Source organism: Camelus dromedarius, chromosome 20 (assembly GCF_036321535.1).
Source record: "Camelus dromedarius isolate mCamDro1 chromosome 20, mCamDro1.pat, whole genome shotgun sequence".
Classification (NCBI taxonomy): domain Eukaryota; kingdom Metazoa; phylum Chordata; class Mammalia; order Artiodactyla; family Camelidae; genus Camelus; species Camelus dromedarius.
Window position 1 is genome coordinate 34,696,479 of NC_087455.1, and position 21,117 is coordinate 34,717,595.

The following is a 21,117-nucleotide window of genomic DNA, read 5'->3' on the forward strand; positions in this document are numbered from 1 at the left end:
CATTTAGGCCACTTATGCTGTTGTCACTTAAGTGCCACCCATTTGACAAAACTGAAATGAATCCATTCTCTGTGTTCAGCTACCGTCTCCTCAAAGATGCCCTAAACGCCCACGTTACCACCCTCGTCCCTACATACAAACCCTGATGCTCTGTTCAGACACCCTCAGAGCTGCTGCAGCGGGAAACGATGCCCGAGGGTGACAAAGCCCTCAAGAGCTGCTGGACGGTTAAGAAATAGTTGTGAGGCCGAGGGGGAGTCTGCCCCAGGGATGCTAAGTGGGTTCAGGTTAGAACCACTTGAGGGAGTTTTTCAAAAGCGCTCTTTCCAGAGCACCGTGCCCAGCTGAGTTAGCACCTCTGGGCAGGACGCCCAGCTTTAGCGTTCTCAAAAAGTATCTCCCCGTGAGTCTAATGTGCAAACACAGCTGAAAACACTTATTCCAAACAATCTCCAGGGGGCCAGGTTAGGACCAGGCTTGTGTGGAATATGAGCCTTTTGAGGGTCTGAAACAGCATCCTTCTTCAGACCATCAGCTCCCCAATCCTCTCCACTTTCTGTGCACCTTTAACCCTAGCGGGTCTAACCACTTAGACCCTTTCTCAGATGCAAACATGGCCCATGACCCAGAGCTCAGGGAAGGTGGGAGGGGCTGCTGTCAGGAGAGCCATCTCTTGGCCCACAGAGATCCTTCAACTGAGAGCAGCCTGGTGGGTCTAGACCCACGTCACTCTGTCACCACGTCAGAGCCTAGGAACTCCAAGCATGAAGCTTAGAAGAAAGAAGCGATTCTCACCTGCAGGAGAGCAGCCCCTTTGTAAACCCGAGCAAAAATTACCCGAAAAGCCCACATTTCTTGTGCTGTGCTTAGAGTGACAGCTTCTTGTGCTTGTGCTTGGAGAGCCGGCTATTTAAAGGGATATTCCTGACAATGTAAAAAAGCAAATAATATACATATATTTTATAACACAGTTACTTTCCATTTTGTTGGTTTTCCACCTTTACATCCCAGCATGTTACAGTCTCCATTCGACATTTTGAAACGATTTCCTGGGTATGTGCTCTGTGTTAGTCATGTGTAAGCCATCTGGGCCCCTAAGCCAAGGAGGACAGCGACCTGAGATGGTAGATGATTCTAAGGGGTATTGGTCTAGTGACGTCGATAGCTAAAGCACAGGCCACCCTTGAGGCCTCCAGAAGTTATTCGTCTGCAGCAGCAGTTTCTTTGGCCAGAAACCAAAGCCCGCTTCTTGTCACGGGATCCTTACCCTAGGAGAGCCAGCTGAGTGGGGCAGTGGGACAGGAAGGGGAGGGAAGAATGGGCAGACTGTGGAAACAAGTGTTTGGTCTGATTGAGAGAAAGAGTTTTCAGAGAAAAACAAATGAAAGCGAATATATGTATGTATGGGCGTGACTGGGACACTGTGCTGTACACCAGAAACTGACACATTGTAACTGACTGTACTTCAATACAAAAAACACAGAAGTTTTCAGTTTTTCCATTGCAGCAATCGGGCTGATGGATGAGTCCAGGATTTGGAAGAGGTGGAAGGGTGTGCATGTGGAGGTGGGAATTAAAATAGCACCTGGGTGTACCCAACATTTTTAGTTACCCTCTTGAATTAAGTGCAGGGCTGGGAGGAAACAGAATATATTTTTATTAACTGAAGTTAAACTTGGCTCCTGGCCAAGAAAAGATCCCAAAGGCAGAATTTCCGATGGCTCTGCTCAAAGCCAGCATGGCCTTGGTTAGCAGCGGAGACTAAGAACCAAGGGGAGGTGAGCAGGGTACTGCTCAGTGGTAGAGCGCATGCCTAGCATGCAGGAGATCCTGGGTTCAATCCCCAGTACCACCCTCATTAAAAAGTTAGTGAATAAATAAACCTAATTATCCTCCCCCCTACCAAAAAAAGAACCAAGGGAAAGTTCTTAAAGTGGCAAGGTCCACTGTGGGGCAGGAGGAGAGAGGTCCTGGCTGAGGCTCACTGCTGAGTTTTGCCTTTTGTTGTGGCAGGAGGGTAATAGGAAAGAACAAATCTGATTCCATGTTAGATCTGTTCCTTTGACTCTCTAACCCTGTGCTCTTGTTTCCTGAGCTGAGTCGAGCTGGTTCTACACCTTTTGTAAAAGAATGTTGCCTATAGCCTGAAATATACAGGACAGCCCATTCTCAAGGCTCTGACCTTTAAGGGTAGAACACTTTCCCATTCCTATAAAGATTAAAAGTTGCAGAACAGAAAATAACACTTTTCTTGTTGGAGGTTCACAGGGACACCATGACCTGACCTACGGGGACAGTTGCAAGAACAGAGGATTCTGACACCAAGAAGCTTGCAACAACCAGCCACACCCCCTCCCCTTCTTAGTATAAAAGGAGCCTGAATTCTGACTTGAGGAGGATGGTTCTCCAGGACATTAGTCTTCCATCTTCTCCATCTGCTGACTTTCCAAATAACGTCGTTACTCCTTGCCCCAACACCTTGTCTCTCAATATACTGGCCTATTGTGTGGGGAACAGCCTGAGTCTGGATTCGGTCACAGGATCTCAGACAGCCCTCTTGGGGCCTGCAAGGGGGAGGGGTTTCCCTGAGTAAGCGCATGTGGCTTGTGCATGCTGGCTGAAATCCTGGCACAGTCTGTGCCAAATGCTGGCCCTGGGGCAAGGCTTCCTTGGGGTCTGAGTTCTTCTCAGGCTGGACACATCTTCCTGGCTTAGCCTCTCCTCTGGCGGCACCAGGCTTGTCCAGCCAGGAAACATGGAAGTCTCACCTGGGCCCAGGTGGGCATCGTGTGTGCTCCAAGAAGCAGCGGCCAAGACAGAATTAGACAAGGAAAAGATCTGGGGGAGGACAGGTCCGTGAGGGATAAAGGATAAAGGGGGGGAAAAGGAGAAGGCGGGGGAGCCCTGGACCACTGTGGCAGGTTGCTGGCTGTTGAGGACGGGAAGGACGGAGGGCGGATCTGATACGGAGGGTCTCAGGCCATCACACGGCTGAGAGAGCCTGGACCAGGCAAACACCGTGCCCCGAAGCAAGGACTGTCTGTTGGGAGAGCCGATGTTGGGCAGAAACCACCGGCTTTCGAACCCCTGCTGTGCCGGGTGGCCGACTGGGGTGTGATCCTGGAAGGGAAAGCCACAGTCAGCCAGCGCCCTGGCCGCCCGGGCCTCTGGAGGAGGCCTGAGCCGTACCCCTTGGCTGTCGCAGGAAGCTTGCTGTTCTGCTCTTTTGCTTATTCGTCAGCTATTTACTAAAGCCCGTTATGGCCAGATACTGAGCTGGTCACTGGGAACACAAACAGCAGCAGCTAATAATTCTACAGTGTTTATAATGCGCCCGGCACTATTTAAATGCCTTACAAAATGTGGTCATTAAATCCTTACAACAACTGTATGGGGGAGATCCAATTATTATGTCTATTGCACAGATCAGAGGCTGTGATGGAGGACAGCTAGGTATGTAACTTGCTCAAGGTCACATACCAAATAAGCGACCCCGGAAGTCTTAACTCTAAAGCCCAGCCCAAAGCTGCTGTGTTTCATCTAATCTAAGGACCCGTCTATTCTAAGGTGCATTGTTGTTTTATGTGACACTAAGGAAGAGGAGAGCACTGTCAATTAACTTTGCCATGCCACTGCTGGTAAGATGCATTGTCAATTTCCGAGCTGTTAAGATGTAAAAAAATGTGAGTCTTGAATTGACAATTACATAGAGGCACTGTCTCTGTTGTCATGGGCTGCACTGTTGCACAGGGGAGACCCCCTAACCAGTCATCCTGCAATGAGATAATCAAGTATCCCCAAGGTGGGGCACACAGACTGCTCCCGTGGTGGGACAGGAGGGGGCTTCTGCCTGAGGACTTGGGAACCCATCACAGAAGTGGCACCCAGCTGTGCTTAGGGTTTCTCCAAACAGAAGGGGAGGGTGGAACTGGGATGTCTGGGGCATTTAAGGCCCATGACTGATAATGCTAATGCCAATACTGACACAGCAGTAGCTAACACTAGCACATCATTAATTAAGGGCTCACTCTGTGCCAGGCACTGTGTTAAGGGCTTTCCATGCATCATCCCTTTTAATGCTCACATCCTATGAGAGGGTTAAACCCTATGAGACAGCACTCTTACTAGGAGGAAACCTAAGGCTCCGGATTCATCCCGCCGGGCACAGCTCATGGGTAATGAGCCAGGACAGGGATCTCCAGCAGCCTGACTCCCAGCTTTCAGACTTGAACCACACTGCTGGACCGCCTCTCGGGAGCAGATCCGCCTGATGACACTGTGTTGTGTAACTGAAATTTGCTAAGCGAGCAGAACTTCAATGTTCTCACGCGCACTGGAGTTAAATATGTGAAGTGATGGTTGCGTTAATTTAATTCAATGGGAGGAGTCCTTTCACATTGTGTATGTATATCAATCACCATGTTGTACACGTTTAAATATCTTACTATTTTATTTGTCAATTACTATATATTTCAATAAAGCTAAAAAATTTAAAAATAAAAAAAAAAGAGGAGAATTAGTGATGAGAGGTGCTCGCCAAAATCATTCTCATCCACCGAGCTCTCCGTTTTCTGGGAGAAGCACGGGTGAGGGCTGGACATTGTCAAACACATGGATTGAAGAGGGACCTTTGAGGTCTGGCTGTGAAGTTGGGCACAGCATGACTGATGGGCGGGAGATTCTGGAAATGTTGGTGCAAGGCTGGGTGGGACCTCTCAGTCATTTCAACTGTCGAGTATTTGCTGAAAGCTCACCCTGAGCAGAGGTCTGTGCTGGGCGTCAGGGTTACCACTGAAGGAAGTCCTGGGCTGAGCAGCAAATGTTGAATGAATAAGATATAACATTGAATTCCTTTGTGAGCCTGCCTGATCTGGCCTCTACTCGCTCAGACCTCGTCTCCTGCCTCTTCCCTCTTGCTCACCATGCTTTAGTCACACTGAGCATCTGACACTTTCTTGAGGAGGCTGAATTCCTTCCACTTCTGTTCCTTTCCACGTGCCTCTGCCTGGAACATTCTCCCCTCTCCAGCTCCTTTTGTGTGGCTGGCCTTGTCTCTTGCTTTAGGTCTCAGCGTAAACTTTGTCTCCTCTGAGCTGCCCTGCCTGTTAATTTCCCCCTGTTAATTTTCTTCCTAGCACTTTTCATAGCATATAATACGTCCTTTATTAGTTTGCGTTTTAAGGGGCAGAGACCTTGTTCATGGCTGCGAACAGTTCCCAGCACTGAGCACGGTGCCCGGCATATGGCTGACGCTCCATATTTAAATGGATGAATGACTTAGCTTAGAATCTAATGATGGAGCCAAGATGTACCTCTATGACACAGAAAATAGTTAGCTGCTGACCTGCTCAAGGAATGGAGAGATCGACGTGGGCAGAAACTGTCAAGGAGATGCAAGCAGGCAACAGAGCAGAACCCAGAGACTTAGGGCGGCCCTGGAGGAAAACCAGCTGGGAGGGAAAATCCAGTCTGTGGGAAAACGAAAAATAGTTTTCTCTTCCCTGCGGGTTTGAAGCATCTTTGTCTTCAGTATCTGGGGTTACCCTAGGTTTCCTACCTCCTGACTCTCCTTCTAATTATTGAAACAGGGGCTCAGGCCATGGTAGCCGGTTGTCCAGCCTTCTGTCCCCAGAGTGCATTGGTGGGCTCCCTCGGGGGGCCACACACAACACTGAGACTGAACTCTCACTGACTCCTCAGCCTGGGACCATTATGGATGCTGTCCTCACTTCGTGCGTCATTAGCAAAGTGATTCCCAATGTCCAGAAAGGACCTCAGATGGCCGTATTTTAGAATCCCTTCAAAGATTTCAGACGTAGAGATATAGCTTGCCAATACGGTGTCTTCAGTCAGCTGTTCCTGTCCCCTCCCACGCTCCCACATGCACAGATCTCATAGAGCTCATCATTTGATTCTCTCGCTGAGTAGCTGTATTTGCACAACTTTGAATTTCATGGATTTCCATACCATACATTTTGAAGGTCTAGACTTGTTACCATTTGATACATGTTCTGCCTGATGTGCAATAGGCATTTATTTATCTTACGTGTCTAGGAGGATGTTCATTTATAGAGCATCAAGTCTTATTTTTATTTTTTATTTCTCTGTTCTCCCCTCACTGCACACCCATCAGTCACAAACTCTGAGCAACTCGAGGTCAGGAGACCATTCTTATGGTCACTGAGCCTCTGCTGCCAGCAAAGAATCTTCAATAAAACAGCTTCTTGGTAAATGTTGAATTGAACTGAAGCATTTCAAGACCTTCCAGAAGTTCTTTATAGCAGAACAAGTTGCCTCAATTCACCTGAGCCCAAGGTTGGTGTTTGTTAACCATATAAACCCAAATCCGTGTCCTCCATGTCAAAGACTATTAAAGAGAAGAAATCTCACGTGGCTTAATTTGGGAAGTCTCTCCTTACCCAAGATTAGACGTTACTGAACAAGAATACAGAAGAATGAACTAGAAATAACTTTCTGCTATAATGGGACAACGATTTAAAAATCTAAGCAAAACTCTTTTCCACAAACCTCAGTCCTGTAAGAAGCGTCTATCTATTTCAGAGTTCGTAGGGAATGTTAATTGCCATATTCCGGCCAAGGACAACACCCTGCGATGGGGTTAGGAATGAAGTCATTTGGGTATGTGTTCTCTGGAATCGTGCCCTGAATAGTTTTTTTTCTTGACATATGTCCAGCTTTTTAATACAGCTTAACATTAGTAATGCTCATAGTCTCTTTATAAAGTCGTGTTTAGAATATAAAGGAAGCATGGAAAATGCTCAGAGTGAGGGAAAGGAGAGAAAAGTAAAGAAGAAAGTATGTGTTGAGGGTGAGTGAGCCTTCACCCTGATAGTGCATGGGGAAGACTGCTCTGTCGATGAGAGCCTTGTCCATGGAGTCATCCCAATGATTGACATATTTGCTCCCTGAACTAGGACACTCTGAATTTAGCTAAGGATTACCTTCTTCTGATTCATGCATTATTCACTTAATCCACAAATCACTATTTATGACGTTTTTATTCCCAAGAAGCAGGTAGACGCAGTGGTGACAACCACCACAGCCTTTGTTCATGCAGTTTCCTCAATCTTTATTCATTAATCTTTTCACTCAGCAGAACCCTGTCAAGTTTTTAGAAGGAATTTTGGATGTCCCTAGACTCCAGGTTTAAGGATGCTTCCAACAAAAGATTATTAAGCAAATGTTGACAGTATTTCACCACAGTCAGAGCCTGATCTTAAAGATCAATCGGGAAACATATTAAAGAAATAAAAGATATCAAAATCCCTTTGTGAGGCCAGAACTATGGACTTAGGGAGAGACTTGGTAAAGGCTCCCCAACAGCTGGAAATGGTCAGCCAGAGAGTGATGCAGAATTCATAAACCATGTTAAAAGTTTTGGTGCCCTGGAAAAAGCCCTGAAATGTTCCAGTCATTAAATCACTCAACTGAAATCACTTTCAGATGAGCAAGTTCAGGGCAAACATTACCAAGTTTTTAAACTACCTCATATGTTCCCCAAAGTAAAATGGGAAACAATGAAGCAGAATGGTCGGTTCTCACCCCCACCTGCTTATGCAGGTGACTTCAGATTGAATGCAAGGGAAGTACAGTCAAAAGAAATCTCCAGTATGTCTGTCCTCAGAGCCAATAATGTGACTATAATAAGTTTGGAGCACTGATTCAAAGGAGATTAACCTTTAAATACTGCCAAACAGAGTGGTTAATGTCAGGACACCTAATACGTGATAGCTGCTCAATAATGTTCATTTCACTGATACATAAACACGTGGATGAATGCTATCTGATGAAAAGAACGAGGTGAAAATTCTTGAAGTTTGGCAGAGTAAGTTAGCCCTATGAAAGAGAATAGAAACAGAGGCCAAAACGAGTAAGACAAAAATTTGCAGACTAGAGAAGAAAATTATAAAGGGGAGTAAGCGGTTGACAAGCTCAAAGGTAGTGAGGCGCCTTGGACTGGTAAGTGTCAAGCAGATTTAACAACAAAGTGGTGACCTGGGTGATAACAGGTTCAGTTTGCATATAAGACCCGTTAAGTAGGCAGCCTTTAGCACTGCCTCCAACACCTGGTGGCCACACCTTTGTCTAAGCCCCTACCATGAGCGTGGGCTGGGTTTAGGGACACAGTCCTAGTGAATAGGATCTGGCAGAAGTGATGGATGTCACTTCTAATGCTGGATAACAGAAAGACCGTGGCTTCTCTCTTGGGCTGCCATCTCATTTGCTTTTTTTGGGAAAGCCAGCTGCCACCTTGTGAGCTGTCCTAGGGAGAGAGTCACATGACAAAAAAAAAAAAAAATGCTTCTGGCCAGCAGCCAAGGTGGACCTGATGCCTGCCAGCAGCCGTGTGCATCCAAGCACATCCATGCAGTCGTTTACTATTTAGGAATATGTATTAATAGACATGGATTTCTTTCATTTGTCTCAAGAAGTACGCTACGTTGTTGTTGAGGATCTCACGTAACAGCAAATAGTGGTGGCCCTAGACTTAAGGATAAACACAGAAGACGTCCTTCCTGAATGATGGAGCTGAGAAGAAGGACGTCTTCTCCCATTCAGTTTACTCTTCGGTCTCCTAATTCATGGCTTCACCTATTGCTTCAAGGTCTGTTTAGAAAATTCCAATCTGACTTGACTGAAATAGACAAAACAGATGACTAAGAGTGAAAACAAAATATTCCAGAAATTGTGATGTTTTAAAATGGGATTTGTTTTAAAGTCACTCCTTCTTTTAAAAAAAAAGACGCCTGAAGAAAAATATTTTAGGATCAATCAACACAGCTATTTGGATATAGTTATTTTGATTTAGGAAATATTTTGATATAACTATTTTGACCCCAGTGTTCTGATGTTTTATTGAAATGAAAACGTATAAAATTGCTGTTTATTTTTTTAAATTACCTAGTGATGGACCCAATACATCAGTGGATCTTTCTATTCTGATCCTCCCTCATCCTCAGACAACTTTGATCTTAATTTCCAGGTAGGAGTTGATGACGGGATGAAATGTTAGGATTGGGTTAAGGATGACAACTTCACAGTATTGTGGAGTGATTTTTAAAATGTAAAATTTTAGTGACATAAGTTTAGGGGGTATATTAAAATAATCTGATTATCAGTATGGCCATTTCAGAATGTTAAATACTTAGAGGCATACTATTTTTGATAATATATATCTCTTTGCTTTTGTGATCTTTACACAAAATGAGCAGTGTCCACTAACATAGATCCACATAATTGTGGTTTTCCAGCTTTAAATGTAGATGTACAGCAGTTTAATCTATATGCCATCCAGTGGGCTTCCTGGAATGCACTGTAATACAGTGGGTTAAGAGGACAGGATCTGGTCCTGTCTGGTCCATCTACTCGCAGTATGACACAGGGAAGAGCTATTTAATATCTTTGAACCTTAGGTTTTTCTTTCAGAGAATGGGTTTAATAATAGTATTTGTGTAGATTAAAAAATGATGTAAATAAAACCATGCTAAGTCTTCTAAAACTGCCTGGTACAGTATATTATACATTATTAATACTGTTATCAGAAATGGATATTTAAAATGGACCTGGGAAGGTGATTCCATTAATAACATCATAATGTTGATAAAATATAGATAAGAATTATGCCAAAATTGTTAATACCAGTGGTTCCTAAACATGGCTGCATATAAAAAAATCATCTGGAGAACCTACCTTCCTGTGAAGATGAAGTAAGGAGGTTTGGACTTGAGACTGTAAACAACTAGAAAATTGGGCAAAATAGATGAAACAATTGTTTTCATACATTGGACAATAGGCAGCACATGGCTGTGATTCTTGAGGGAAGGAAGGAGATGAGGTGAGCCCTGTGAATCCTCTGAATGCCCCAACCTTCTGCCCGAAGGCAATTTATGGACCAGTGACATAGCGGGAGGAAATCCAGAGAGAGTGTGGCAGACTTGCTGAGTTGAAGGGAAAGAGATAAGAGTTTGGAGAGGCTGAGGTGGCTGAACCTGTGGGACAGAGTTCCAAAAAGGAGGGAATAACACAGAAAAAGAACCACGACTCTCTGTATAGGGATTCCCTTGAGTCTTTATTGAGTACTATGCTGCATGTGTGTAAAGTGTGAAATTCCACAAGGCTGGGCACAGAATGAGCAGGGAGTTATAAGCTGAATAATTCCCAAAGCTCACACAGGGAGGGGAGAGATTTGAGGTCTGACCAGTCAGACTGATGAATCCTTTTTGATCACCCTCAACATTCAGTGGAGAACCCAGAAGAGTCACATCATAATAACAGAGCTCTACCATTTTTGGAGTGAACGATACTCCAGACCTACCCTAGCAAAGCTTAAAAATTGGCTTCAAAATGGATTAAATACATTAGCAAATAACTAGTTGCAACATAAAGTCCACCAGTCTTCAAAGAAATACAATCAAGTCCAGACACTCAACAAGGGAAAATTCACAATGTCGAACATCCAATAGAAAATTTCTAGTCATGCTAAGAAGGAGGAAAACATGATGCATGAGTAGGAATCCATAGAAACAGATCTGAAAATGACATTGATAAAGGAACCAGCAGAGAAGGATGTTAAAACAGCTGTATTCAAGTATTTAAAAGAAAAATACAGTGAGATCACAGAGCTATAAATAAGAACTCAAATAGAAATTCTAGAGATAAAAACACAATATCTGACATTTTTAAAAGTTTGCTGGATCATATTAATAACCAATTCGTCACTACAGAAGAAAAGATTCATGAACTTAAAGATATAACCATAGAATCTACCTCAACTGAAGCCCAGAAAAAAAAAAAAAAAAACAGGTTTAGAAAAAACAAACAGTTCAAGACAATTCACAGACTGGGAAAAAATGTTTGCAAAAGACATATATGATAAGGGATTGTAACCCAAGGTACACAAAGGACTCATAAAACTCAACAATAAGAAAATGAACAACCTGATTAAAAGTTGGGCAAACGACCTAAACAGAAACCACACCAAAGAAGATATACAGAAGACAAGTAAGTGTGTGAAAACGTAGTCAACACTGTAAGCCATTAGGGAATTGCAAATTAAAAAAAACAATGAGATACCACTATAAAACTTTAGAAAATATTTTGATTTAAATGAAAATAAAAACACAACATATTAAAATGGGTGGGATGCAGCTAAAGCAGTTTCTAAGAGGGAATTTTACACTCTACATGCTTATATCAGAAAAGAGGAGGGCCAGGATCAACAATCCAAGCTTTCATCTTAAAAAACAAGAAAAAGAAGAGTAAGTTAAACCCAAACTATTAGTTATTTCCTAGCTAAAAGAAAGGAAATAATAAAGAGCAGAAAGCAATAAATTAGAATAATGGGGAAAAATAGCAAAAATCAATTTATATAAAAGCTGAGTCTTTGAAAAGATCAATGAAATTGATGAATTTTTAGCTAGACTGATCAAAAAAAAAAAAAAAGAGAGAGAGAGAAAGAAGACACAAATTACCAATATCAGAATGAAAGAAGGGAACATCTTTACTGATCTTACAGACATTAAAATGATAAGAAGATAATATTATGGACAATTTTATTCCAACAAATTAAAAAATTTAGACAAAATGGACAAATTCTTTGAAAGACTCAAATGACCAAAAATGACTTAGGAATAAATAGATGATTCTTACACAGTCAACCCGGCACTGATTCACTAATGTTATTGAAAAACCATTGGTTTTGATTAGATTTTATCCTAATATATTAGTGGACCAAAATCACAGAAGATTTGAGCAGGATTAGGGTGTCCAAATAAAGTCAAACAACCCATTAAACAATAACATACAAATGCAGTTGATGGCTGAATCACCAAACAAATCTCTAAATATTTTTCATTAAGTTGCTGAACAACTTGAGTCAGTTGTTTAGTTTTATAAACCTATACTTCAGGACTTAGACGTGAAGGGTTGGCTTACTCAACACCCAACAGCCACCCGCAGTCCCCTCTTCTCTTGCTTGTTTTCTAAGCCTTCCTTGCAGATAGATAAAGGTGGCCATATGCCACCATTCTGGCAGGAGTTAAAAACAGAGAGATGTCTGCTAAAGGGTGGGGGAAACTCCGTGATAAAAGGAGACAAATATTCAGCAACCATCTTGCAAATGAGAAAATTGCAGGGACCGTAGTCTTAACATCATTTAGCTGTTGAATCGCTAATGGAAAAAAATGGCCCCCTCCTTGATTTTTTTAAATTGAAGTATAGTCAGTTACAATGTGTCAATTTCTGATGTACAGCATAATGTTTCAGTCATGTATGTATATACATATATTCATTTTCATATTCAGTTTCATTAAAAGCTATGACAGGATATTGAATATAGTTCTCTATGCTATACAGAAGAAATTTATTTTTTATCTGTTTTTATATATAGTGGCTAAAATTTGCAGATCTCAGACTCCCAAATTTACCCCTTCCCACCCCTTTCCCGTGGTAACCATAAGATAGTTTGCTATGTCTGTGAGACTTTCTGTTTTGTACATGAGTTCTTTAGTCGTCCTCTTTTTTCTTTCTTTCTTTCTTTTTATGATTCCACATATGAGTGACATCATATGGTATTTTTTTTCTCTTTCTTGCTTACTTCACTTAGAATGATGATCTCCAAGCCCATCCATGTTGTTGCAAATGGTATTATTTTATTATTTTTATGGCTGAGTAGTATTCCATTGTATAAATATACCACAATTTCTTCATCCAGTCATCTGTTGATGGACATTTAGGTTATTTCTGTGTCTTGGCTATTGTATATAGTGCTGCTATGAACATTGGGGTGCATGCATCTTTTTGAATTAGTGTTCCCTCCAGATATATGCCCAGGAGTGGGATTGCTGGATCATGTGGTAAGTCTATTTTTAGTTTTTTGCAGAATCTCCACTTGTTGATTTTTTATTGTTGTTATGTGAAAAAAATTCATGTTTATTTGAACAGTTGATGTTGAGCTTTCATTTACTTGCAAACAGTCTTAACAGAAGACTAGGGTCCATTTATATACCCCCCATAACCAAGGAAGCAACTAAGGCAAAAACAGAGACATTATTTAGCTCTCCCCTTGACCACCTATAAAATCTTAGAATCATTCCTTAGCATCAACGAACTGAGTTTTGACACCAATGGACTAATAATAATAACAATAACAATTATCTAGCAAAGACAGCGCTGACAGAGGGAACAAAAGAGGCTTCAGCATCCCTTTTGGCCACTGGAAAGAAAGACAGTGTATCAGTACAGAATTTTTCACACAACATGGTTAAATCTAGGCTGTGATTCTCCATGCGATATAATAAAACTTCATTAAGTATCAGTTTTAGCACACATACGAAGAGCCTTGGAATTTTTTTAGAGGCATCTATACTGAGAAGGAGTCAGCTCCTAAGAGGATTAGGAAAAGTAAATTAAGCACGTTCAGTGTTTCCCCAACAGAAGCTTGTGACAGTGTTTCCATATGAGGGGATCCTTGCCTCTGTGATTCACTCTGCAAATCCCACGACCCATGTTTCTCTTTACATGACAAACCACCAAGGTTCCCCCAGAATAACTCCCTGTTTAGCAGATATTTGTGGTCAAGGTTCAGAGAAGATTTTTGCCCATAAATGGCTTGTGCTCTATCCAGCTGGAGGAAAGCGGAGCTCACAGAACTTCAGAGGACTGCTCATAGCCAGGGAAGTCCACGTGAACCAGCTGGGCGTGTAAACAAACGGAGCAGGCCACAGTCATGCGCCACTGCCAGTTGAAATGAGGGGCAATGAGCTTGGAGTCCATACAACCGTTGATGACTTATCTTTCTTTCTTGAAGTGTGGAGCTCTGTTAGCTCACGAGTTTAACTGTTTTCTTGTATAAAAAGAAGGGCTCTGGCTTCAGCCCTCTCCACCGCTCACCAGCTGGCTGTGTTGACAGTGGGGAAATAAACAAGTTGTGCTTCAATTTCCTCATATGTAAAATAAGAATAGTAATGACCCCTCCATCATCATCATCATCATCATCACCATATATTGAGAGCTTACTGCATATAGAACACTATTTAAGCTCATTAAACATGTTAAACTCCTGTAAGCTTCACAACTCTATAACATAGACTCATTATTATTATTATTGCATTTTAAGCAGAAAAAAAGATTCTTGAGGTCACATAGCTGGTAAGTGGCAGAGATTAGATAGAGGGTTAGTGTCAGAACTGAACGCAATAATGTATGTGTGTAAAGAAAGCCCTGCTGGTGCATGGTAGGTTCGCACCAGGATAAATGCTACTTGATCTTTCTAGGTCACCTTTTGCCTGTGACGCCCTCCAGGGAACAGTTACAGGAATCTGCTGGAGGTCAAGAGTGGGGAAAGTAGCACGAGTAAAAGCACTGAGTCTTTTTATCGAAAACCAAGTTAGTGGGATAGTAACAAGCCAGGTAAGGCAGTTCACATTGCTCTCTAGGAAGCCCTTGGGGAGAGGCAGTCAGCACAAAGCAGACATGGCGCCACTGCCAACGGAGAGCTAAAGTCAAGCTAGGAGAGAAATAAACGCTGAGTTCCCACAAAGGCAGGGGAGTTGGAAGAGAATGTAAAGGGGGTTACCCAGCAGCAGGCGCATTCCCACTCCTTTCTAAAATAATCTACAGTGCTCCAATCCTTTTGTTTTTCTAGTTCATAGCTAAAGGGTCATTGGATATCTTTCTGCTCCACAGATAACCCCACTCTATTAATATGGACTCTTAGAACATTTTTTCCATTCCTCAAGATACACTTCATGCTAATCCACTCTGATTTCATCTCTAGCCAAGCTGAATTTCATGCATCTTGACTTGCATTGCCTCAAACTCTTTAAAAACCTTCTCACTGAGCTCCTATGTTCTCAAGGAGATTTCCTGCAGTCAAAAAGATTTACTCTTTAATGAACTTCCATGGAAATAACTTAAAGGGTTTTTTTCTTTCTTTCTTTCTTTCTTTCTTTTTCTTACAACTCTCCAACACCGCTTTCTGTTCTCATGTTTTTCAGAAATGAGATTTTTGGGAACTGTCTGGTGATTTGTGGTATTCTCAGAGAGACAACGCCTTCCTTTCCCAGAGGTCTCCCTCCTCCCATCACGGTTAACCCCCTACCCACACCCCAGGCTGCATCCTCTCCTTCCTCCCCTCTCAGCCTGCTCTTACTGTCTCTTCTTTTCCACCATCATCCATCTCTCCCTCTCCCCTGCCCCATTTCCCACAGTCTCTTTGACCCCTTGTCTCTTCCAGAGCGGAAGCCCCCTCAGCCACCTTCCTGCTTCCTTCCTGCAGTGGGCAGTTCTCTCCAACCAGGGGCATCACTTGTACTTTCAGCTTTGCCACTGCCTCAGTCCTATTACCCTCGAAAAATACCCTCTCCTTGGTGACCTGTGACCTCCTATTTGTCAAAGTCAATAACCTTTCCCGGGTTTTGTCCTCCTTCATCTCTGGGTCGCATTTGGTGCTGTTGACCACCGCACCCTTCCTGAAGTCCTCTTCTTTCTTCTGGTTTCTCTCCCTGAAAGGTGCATCCTCCAGGCAGCTGTCCAGCCTTGATTTCCCCAAATAAGATGTGACTTCCTCCTCCCTGCAATTGCATGTGTTTTATGTTGTATCTGTCCCCCTAGACTGTTAATCCCTTGAAGGCATTCTTTGTTTTTCATCTCACCCCACACACATATACACACATACAACCTGGAACTAATACAGTGCCCTGCTCAAAGCTAGTATTCAGCAAACAATGAGCACAGATATCAACGTGGTCTCAAAATGTCAGGATGCAGCTGACTGTGGCCCAAAGATGAATTTAATTTGTCCCTCTTTGTATTTAAAAATTTTGAGTTAATAATCAGGTTTTAAAAATTGGGATATTTCACATTAAAAAAATTGGTCATTATATTAGACAAATCTTATTTAATCAGCTCTGGATCTCTGTTCCTACATGGCAACACTTTAGCAGGATCTGGGCATCCACTGTCGACTTGGGTGGGACACGTGTCTCCAGGTTTCCACTTCACTCATTGCCGTTCCCTTCATGGACCCTCTAGGTACTTTTGTTTTATGAATACTTGATAAATGAACCAAAACAACTGGATTAAGGAAGGACAGACTCTTCAATTTGTCCATCAGCTTTCTACCAGCTCTGTCATCTGGCTACCTGTTAAGACGCTAGAGGGAATGGAAAACTGCAAGTCCCTCTGAGCTTACTGTAACTGGCCAGGATCTGGAGATGCTTCCTCCACGAAGCCTTCCACGATTGCTCTTGCTAATACAGGACCCTCAAATTCAACACAGACACACATACACCCCTCAGCTTTGGCTACATATATGGTTTGACTTTGTACTCCCCTCAGTAAGTACATACATAGTTGCCCCAGCCCCAGCTAGTGACTGTTTTAATCTTTAGCTCTGAAGCTCCACTGTGATAGTTTTTTGAAGTCCCTCTGCCCCATGAAGATCGCTGGCCTGAGGAGCTGAGAGGGACAAGCCCCTCTACTGAGCCAACCTGACGTCAGTTCCCCTTTAACTGGTGGTCCCCCTATTTCCTGACGACGAAGACGGCTGCTGTCACGTCTTGCCTGCTGCTTGCTGTCCACGGTGGGCTGCTGCTCCAGGACCCTTTTGCTTCAGACATGTAAGCTCTGCCTTCTGTTAAACCACCGATGCCTCTGTTGCTGACTCTGGGCTCCTTCTTCACGCCTGAGGCTGGGCAGATACAGGGCTGGCCGCAAGTGGGGCTGGGAATACAATGTTTAGCTTGGTAGTAATGCACCCACTGATAAATCGTCTTTCCTAGGAGAAGAGGAAAATGAATATCGGATTTCATCTGGAAGTCCCCTCCACAACAGCTGTTTTCAGCAGACTAAAGGCTCATGGAAGACTAGGTCTTCAGTAACCCTGATCCCACTAAGTACAAACACAACATGTGTGCATAGTTGGCTCATAAACCAGAACTGCCAGGAAGTCTGGTGCTGCCACCCTGGGCGCTGTGGGCTCGTCATGGACTAGGGCACGCACCTGCAGTGGAAGCAGACCCGCACAGAACCTGCGTCTCCTCTACTGCTTTCTGGTGGTAGTCCAGTAGCCTAGTCCCGGGTCTCTTCATCTCTTCAGTGGAAATAATAACACCTGCTGACGCAGGACTGTGAGGAATAAAGGTATCGTTGGTGTTTGGTACGCATTCAGTGCTCAATATATGTTTTAAGAAACTAGAATCACGAGTAGAACATCCCATGGCAATGTCAGAGCGGGGCTCCAGACAGAATTACCCCGTGCACACAGCTGTTGGTGAGAACAGAACAGTTCTGGGCAGCTGTGTGCTTGCTTGAGGAAACTCAATTTATAATCATCTTTATAAACAATCAAAGAGAAACCTCAGCGAGTAACATTAGGAGACAGATAGCTTGAATTTCTCCACTGATTTATGATGTAGTTTCCTCTCAGCATGACTCCTCGGCCAGGTACCAAGACAGATGCTGGGAACATCTTCTCTTGTGACCTAAGGGTACCAGTGGCCAAGAGCTTTGCAATTGAGGGTTGAGCACTGCAGCCTCCCTGTGGGAGGCTGGGCTATGAGACCCTCCCTAAAGAGCTTCTCCTGTTTCCAGACAATAAGGATTCTTGGCTCCAGGGCTGAAGTTTGCTTGGGAACTCTCAAGAAAGCTGGCTCCCTTCATTCCCCCTAGAAGGGTGAGAGTATACAGGTCCCTCTAATTCACACAGTCATGGAAGAAAATATTTGCAAACAATGTGACTAACATGAGATTAATTTCCAGAATATACAAACAGCTCATACAACCCAATAACAAAAAAACCCAAACAATCCAATCAAAAATGGGCAGAAGACCTAAGCAGACATTTCTCCAGTGAAGACATACAGATGGCCAATGGGCACATGAGAAAATGTTCAATGTCACTAATTATTAGAGAAATGCATATCAAAACTACAATGAGATATCACCTCACATGAGTCAGAATGTCCATCATTAAAAAGTTCACAAATGATAAACTCTGTAGAGGGTGTGGAGAAAAGGAAACCCTTGTACACTGTTGATGGGAATGTGGTCTGGTGCAGCCAGTATGGAAAACAGTATGGTGATTCCTTAAAAACCTAAAAATAGAGTTATCATATGATACAGCAATCCCACTCTTGGGCATATATCCAGAGGGAACTCTAGTTCAAAAAGATACATGCACCCCAATGTTCATAGCAGCACTACTGACAATAGCCAAGACATGGAAGCACCTAAATGGCTATTGACAGATGACTGGATAAAGAAGATATGGCATATATACACAATGGAACATTACTCAGTCATAAAAAGAATAAAATAATGCCATTCGCAGCAACATGGATGGACCTAGAGATTATCATACTGAATGAAGTAAGCCAGAAAGAAAAGGAAAAATACCATATGACATCATTTATATGTTTAATCTAAATAAATGATACAAATGAACTTATTTACAAAACAGATACTCACAGAAAGTCAGTAGAAAAGAAGCTTATGGTTACCAAAGGGGAAAGTGGAGGGAGGGATAAATTAGGAGTTTGGGATTTGCAGATACTAACTACTATATATAAAATAGGTAAACAGCAAGGTCCTACTGTATAGCACAGGGAACTATATTCAGTATCTTGTAATAATCTATATTGAGAAAGAATGTGAAAAGGAACTGAACCACTATGCTGTACACCAGAAACTAACACAACATTGAAAGAAAAAATAAATCACATAGTCATTGCAAAAACCATGCAAGCTACTATTCCTCAAAGTGCTGCCAAATTTTTTTTAAGCAAATAACCTTGAGAGTGTCACCTGCAGGAATAAGAGTCGTACTGACAAACACAGTGACACAGGAAGAGCATGGATTTAGAATCAGACGGACTTTGGATCCAGCCCCAGCTCCACCACTTAGCTGAGAGACTTCTGGCAAGTCTAGGAACTTCACAGAGCCTCAGTTTCCTCTGGAGGCAAACACATGCCTCCATAATATCCTTAAAAGAATCAAATCAACTAAAATCATGTATCAGAAAAGTGCCTTGTACACTGAAAAACTCTGTGAAAATGTTATTTTTAATGTTGTAAAATTGATCAATGTGCCTTTTATGCTTTTAAATGGACCTCCGGGGACATGTTCCATACACTTCCTCCAGCCCCCAGCCAAAGACTGGGACATTGTGCCACTCTAGCCACGTAGGGTGCCCTGCCTCAGATCCCTCCCCCATACGATGAGGAACAGTCAAAGAAGAATCACACTCACTCCTGTGTGATGTCTCACCCCGTCAAGGGTCTGGATCATTGTTTCCATGGCTCCCCTCCCTGCTATGAATGGCCCATTTTCCCAACTAGTTTGCAGGTTAGACTTTGTCATTAGAGTCAGAGAGACCTCGCCTTGAACTCTGCTCTCCAACTTTTGAGCGAGTTACTTAGCTTCATAAGTCTTGATTTTCAAGTGGGAAAAATAATAGCCACATATCAGGGTGCTTTGGGCTGCAAGTAGCAAAACAATCCAATTCAAATGAGCTTAAGCAGCAAGGACATTGATAATTGTACATAACAGGACATGCAGAAGAATTCTGGTTTCAGGGCTGTCTGGCTCAGCGGCTCAGTTGTGCCACCAAGGAAGCTGGCTTTTCCTCCCCCAGTTCTGCCCTCCTCATGCTGGTTCTGCCCAAACTGTTAGCGATATGGCTGCAGCTGTTCTAAGCGTTAAAGATTAAGGGGACTTTCTTAAGAAGTCCCCCCAGAAGTATTCTCCTTGCCACTCCCTTTCCAGATGACAGGTACAAGTGGTCATTTCTGAACCAGCCACCAGGAAGCAGATGAGAGTACCCTGAGATGAATCCAGCCCATCACTGGCATGGGGAATGCATTCGGTTTTCCTAAGGCTACACTGGGGAAGAACAAAACAGTGATTCAGTTACAAGAAAGAGTGAAATGGATGTTGGGTGGGTAACCAAGACTTTCCCCTGCCAGGACACCATCAGGGTTATAGGAAATAAGGTGATGAAAAGGAAAAGACTTGTTCCCTTTATTCACTCTTCACTGAATACTTCTGTAATCCAAGTGGGGGAGGGTTTTTCCTTTATTGAGCAAGTCTCCAATTTTCAGCAGACACCAACTGGGTGTCCTACAAATTTAACTAATTCCAACACTGTCTACCTGGAGACAGCATCAGATCTCACAGGTTAAGGTCTCGGTCCCACAAGACTACCCCACTCCCTACTTTAGATGCCAATCTCAAGTCCAAGTTAGCGTCTGTACCTTGACTGGCCGTAAATAAGAGTTTCTCATGACTCCCTCCTTGGGCTCAATAATTTGCTAGAGCGGCTCACAGAACTCAGACAAAACAGTTTACTTACTAGATTATTGGTTTATTATGAAAGGATCCAACTCAGGAACAGCCAGATGGAAGAGATGCATAGGGTAAGGCATGAGGGAAGGAGGATGGAGTTTCCGTTTTCTCTCGAGGCTCACCACCCAGGCTCGCACCTCCCTGGGTTCAGCAACCTGGAAGCTCTCTGAATCCCATACTTTAGGGATTTTTACGAAGGCTTCATTACACAGGCATGATTGATGAAATCATTGGCCATTGGTGATTAAACTCAACCTTTAGCCCCCTTCTCCTACTGAGAAGTGGAGGGGTGTGGGGCTGAAAGTTCCAACCCTCTAGTCACTTGGTTGTTTCCCTTGGCAACCAGCCCCTATCCTTAGGGGCTTTCTGAAAGTCACTTCATTGACATAGATTCTGCTGTGGTTGAAAGGGGCTTGTTATGAATAATGGAAGACACCCCTTTAGACTTTATAGCGCTTATCACTGAAATTACAAGGCTTTTAGGAGCTCCGTGCCAGGAATGGCAGCAAAGACCAAATATATATTTCTTACTATCTCTCAATATCACCGGTAGCGAGTGCTTAATAAATGCTACCCATTGGTATTATTGTTCTTCCCCCCACCCCAATCTTCCACTGACCCCTCTTTATCCTGGACCTTTCAGCCTCAAGATCCAGATGTGTGATCATACAAACATTTAAAAAATGCGGCAGTTTCTGGTATCAGACAGTACCGTGGGGACAAGACTTCGAAGCAGAGGGGACATAAATTCA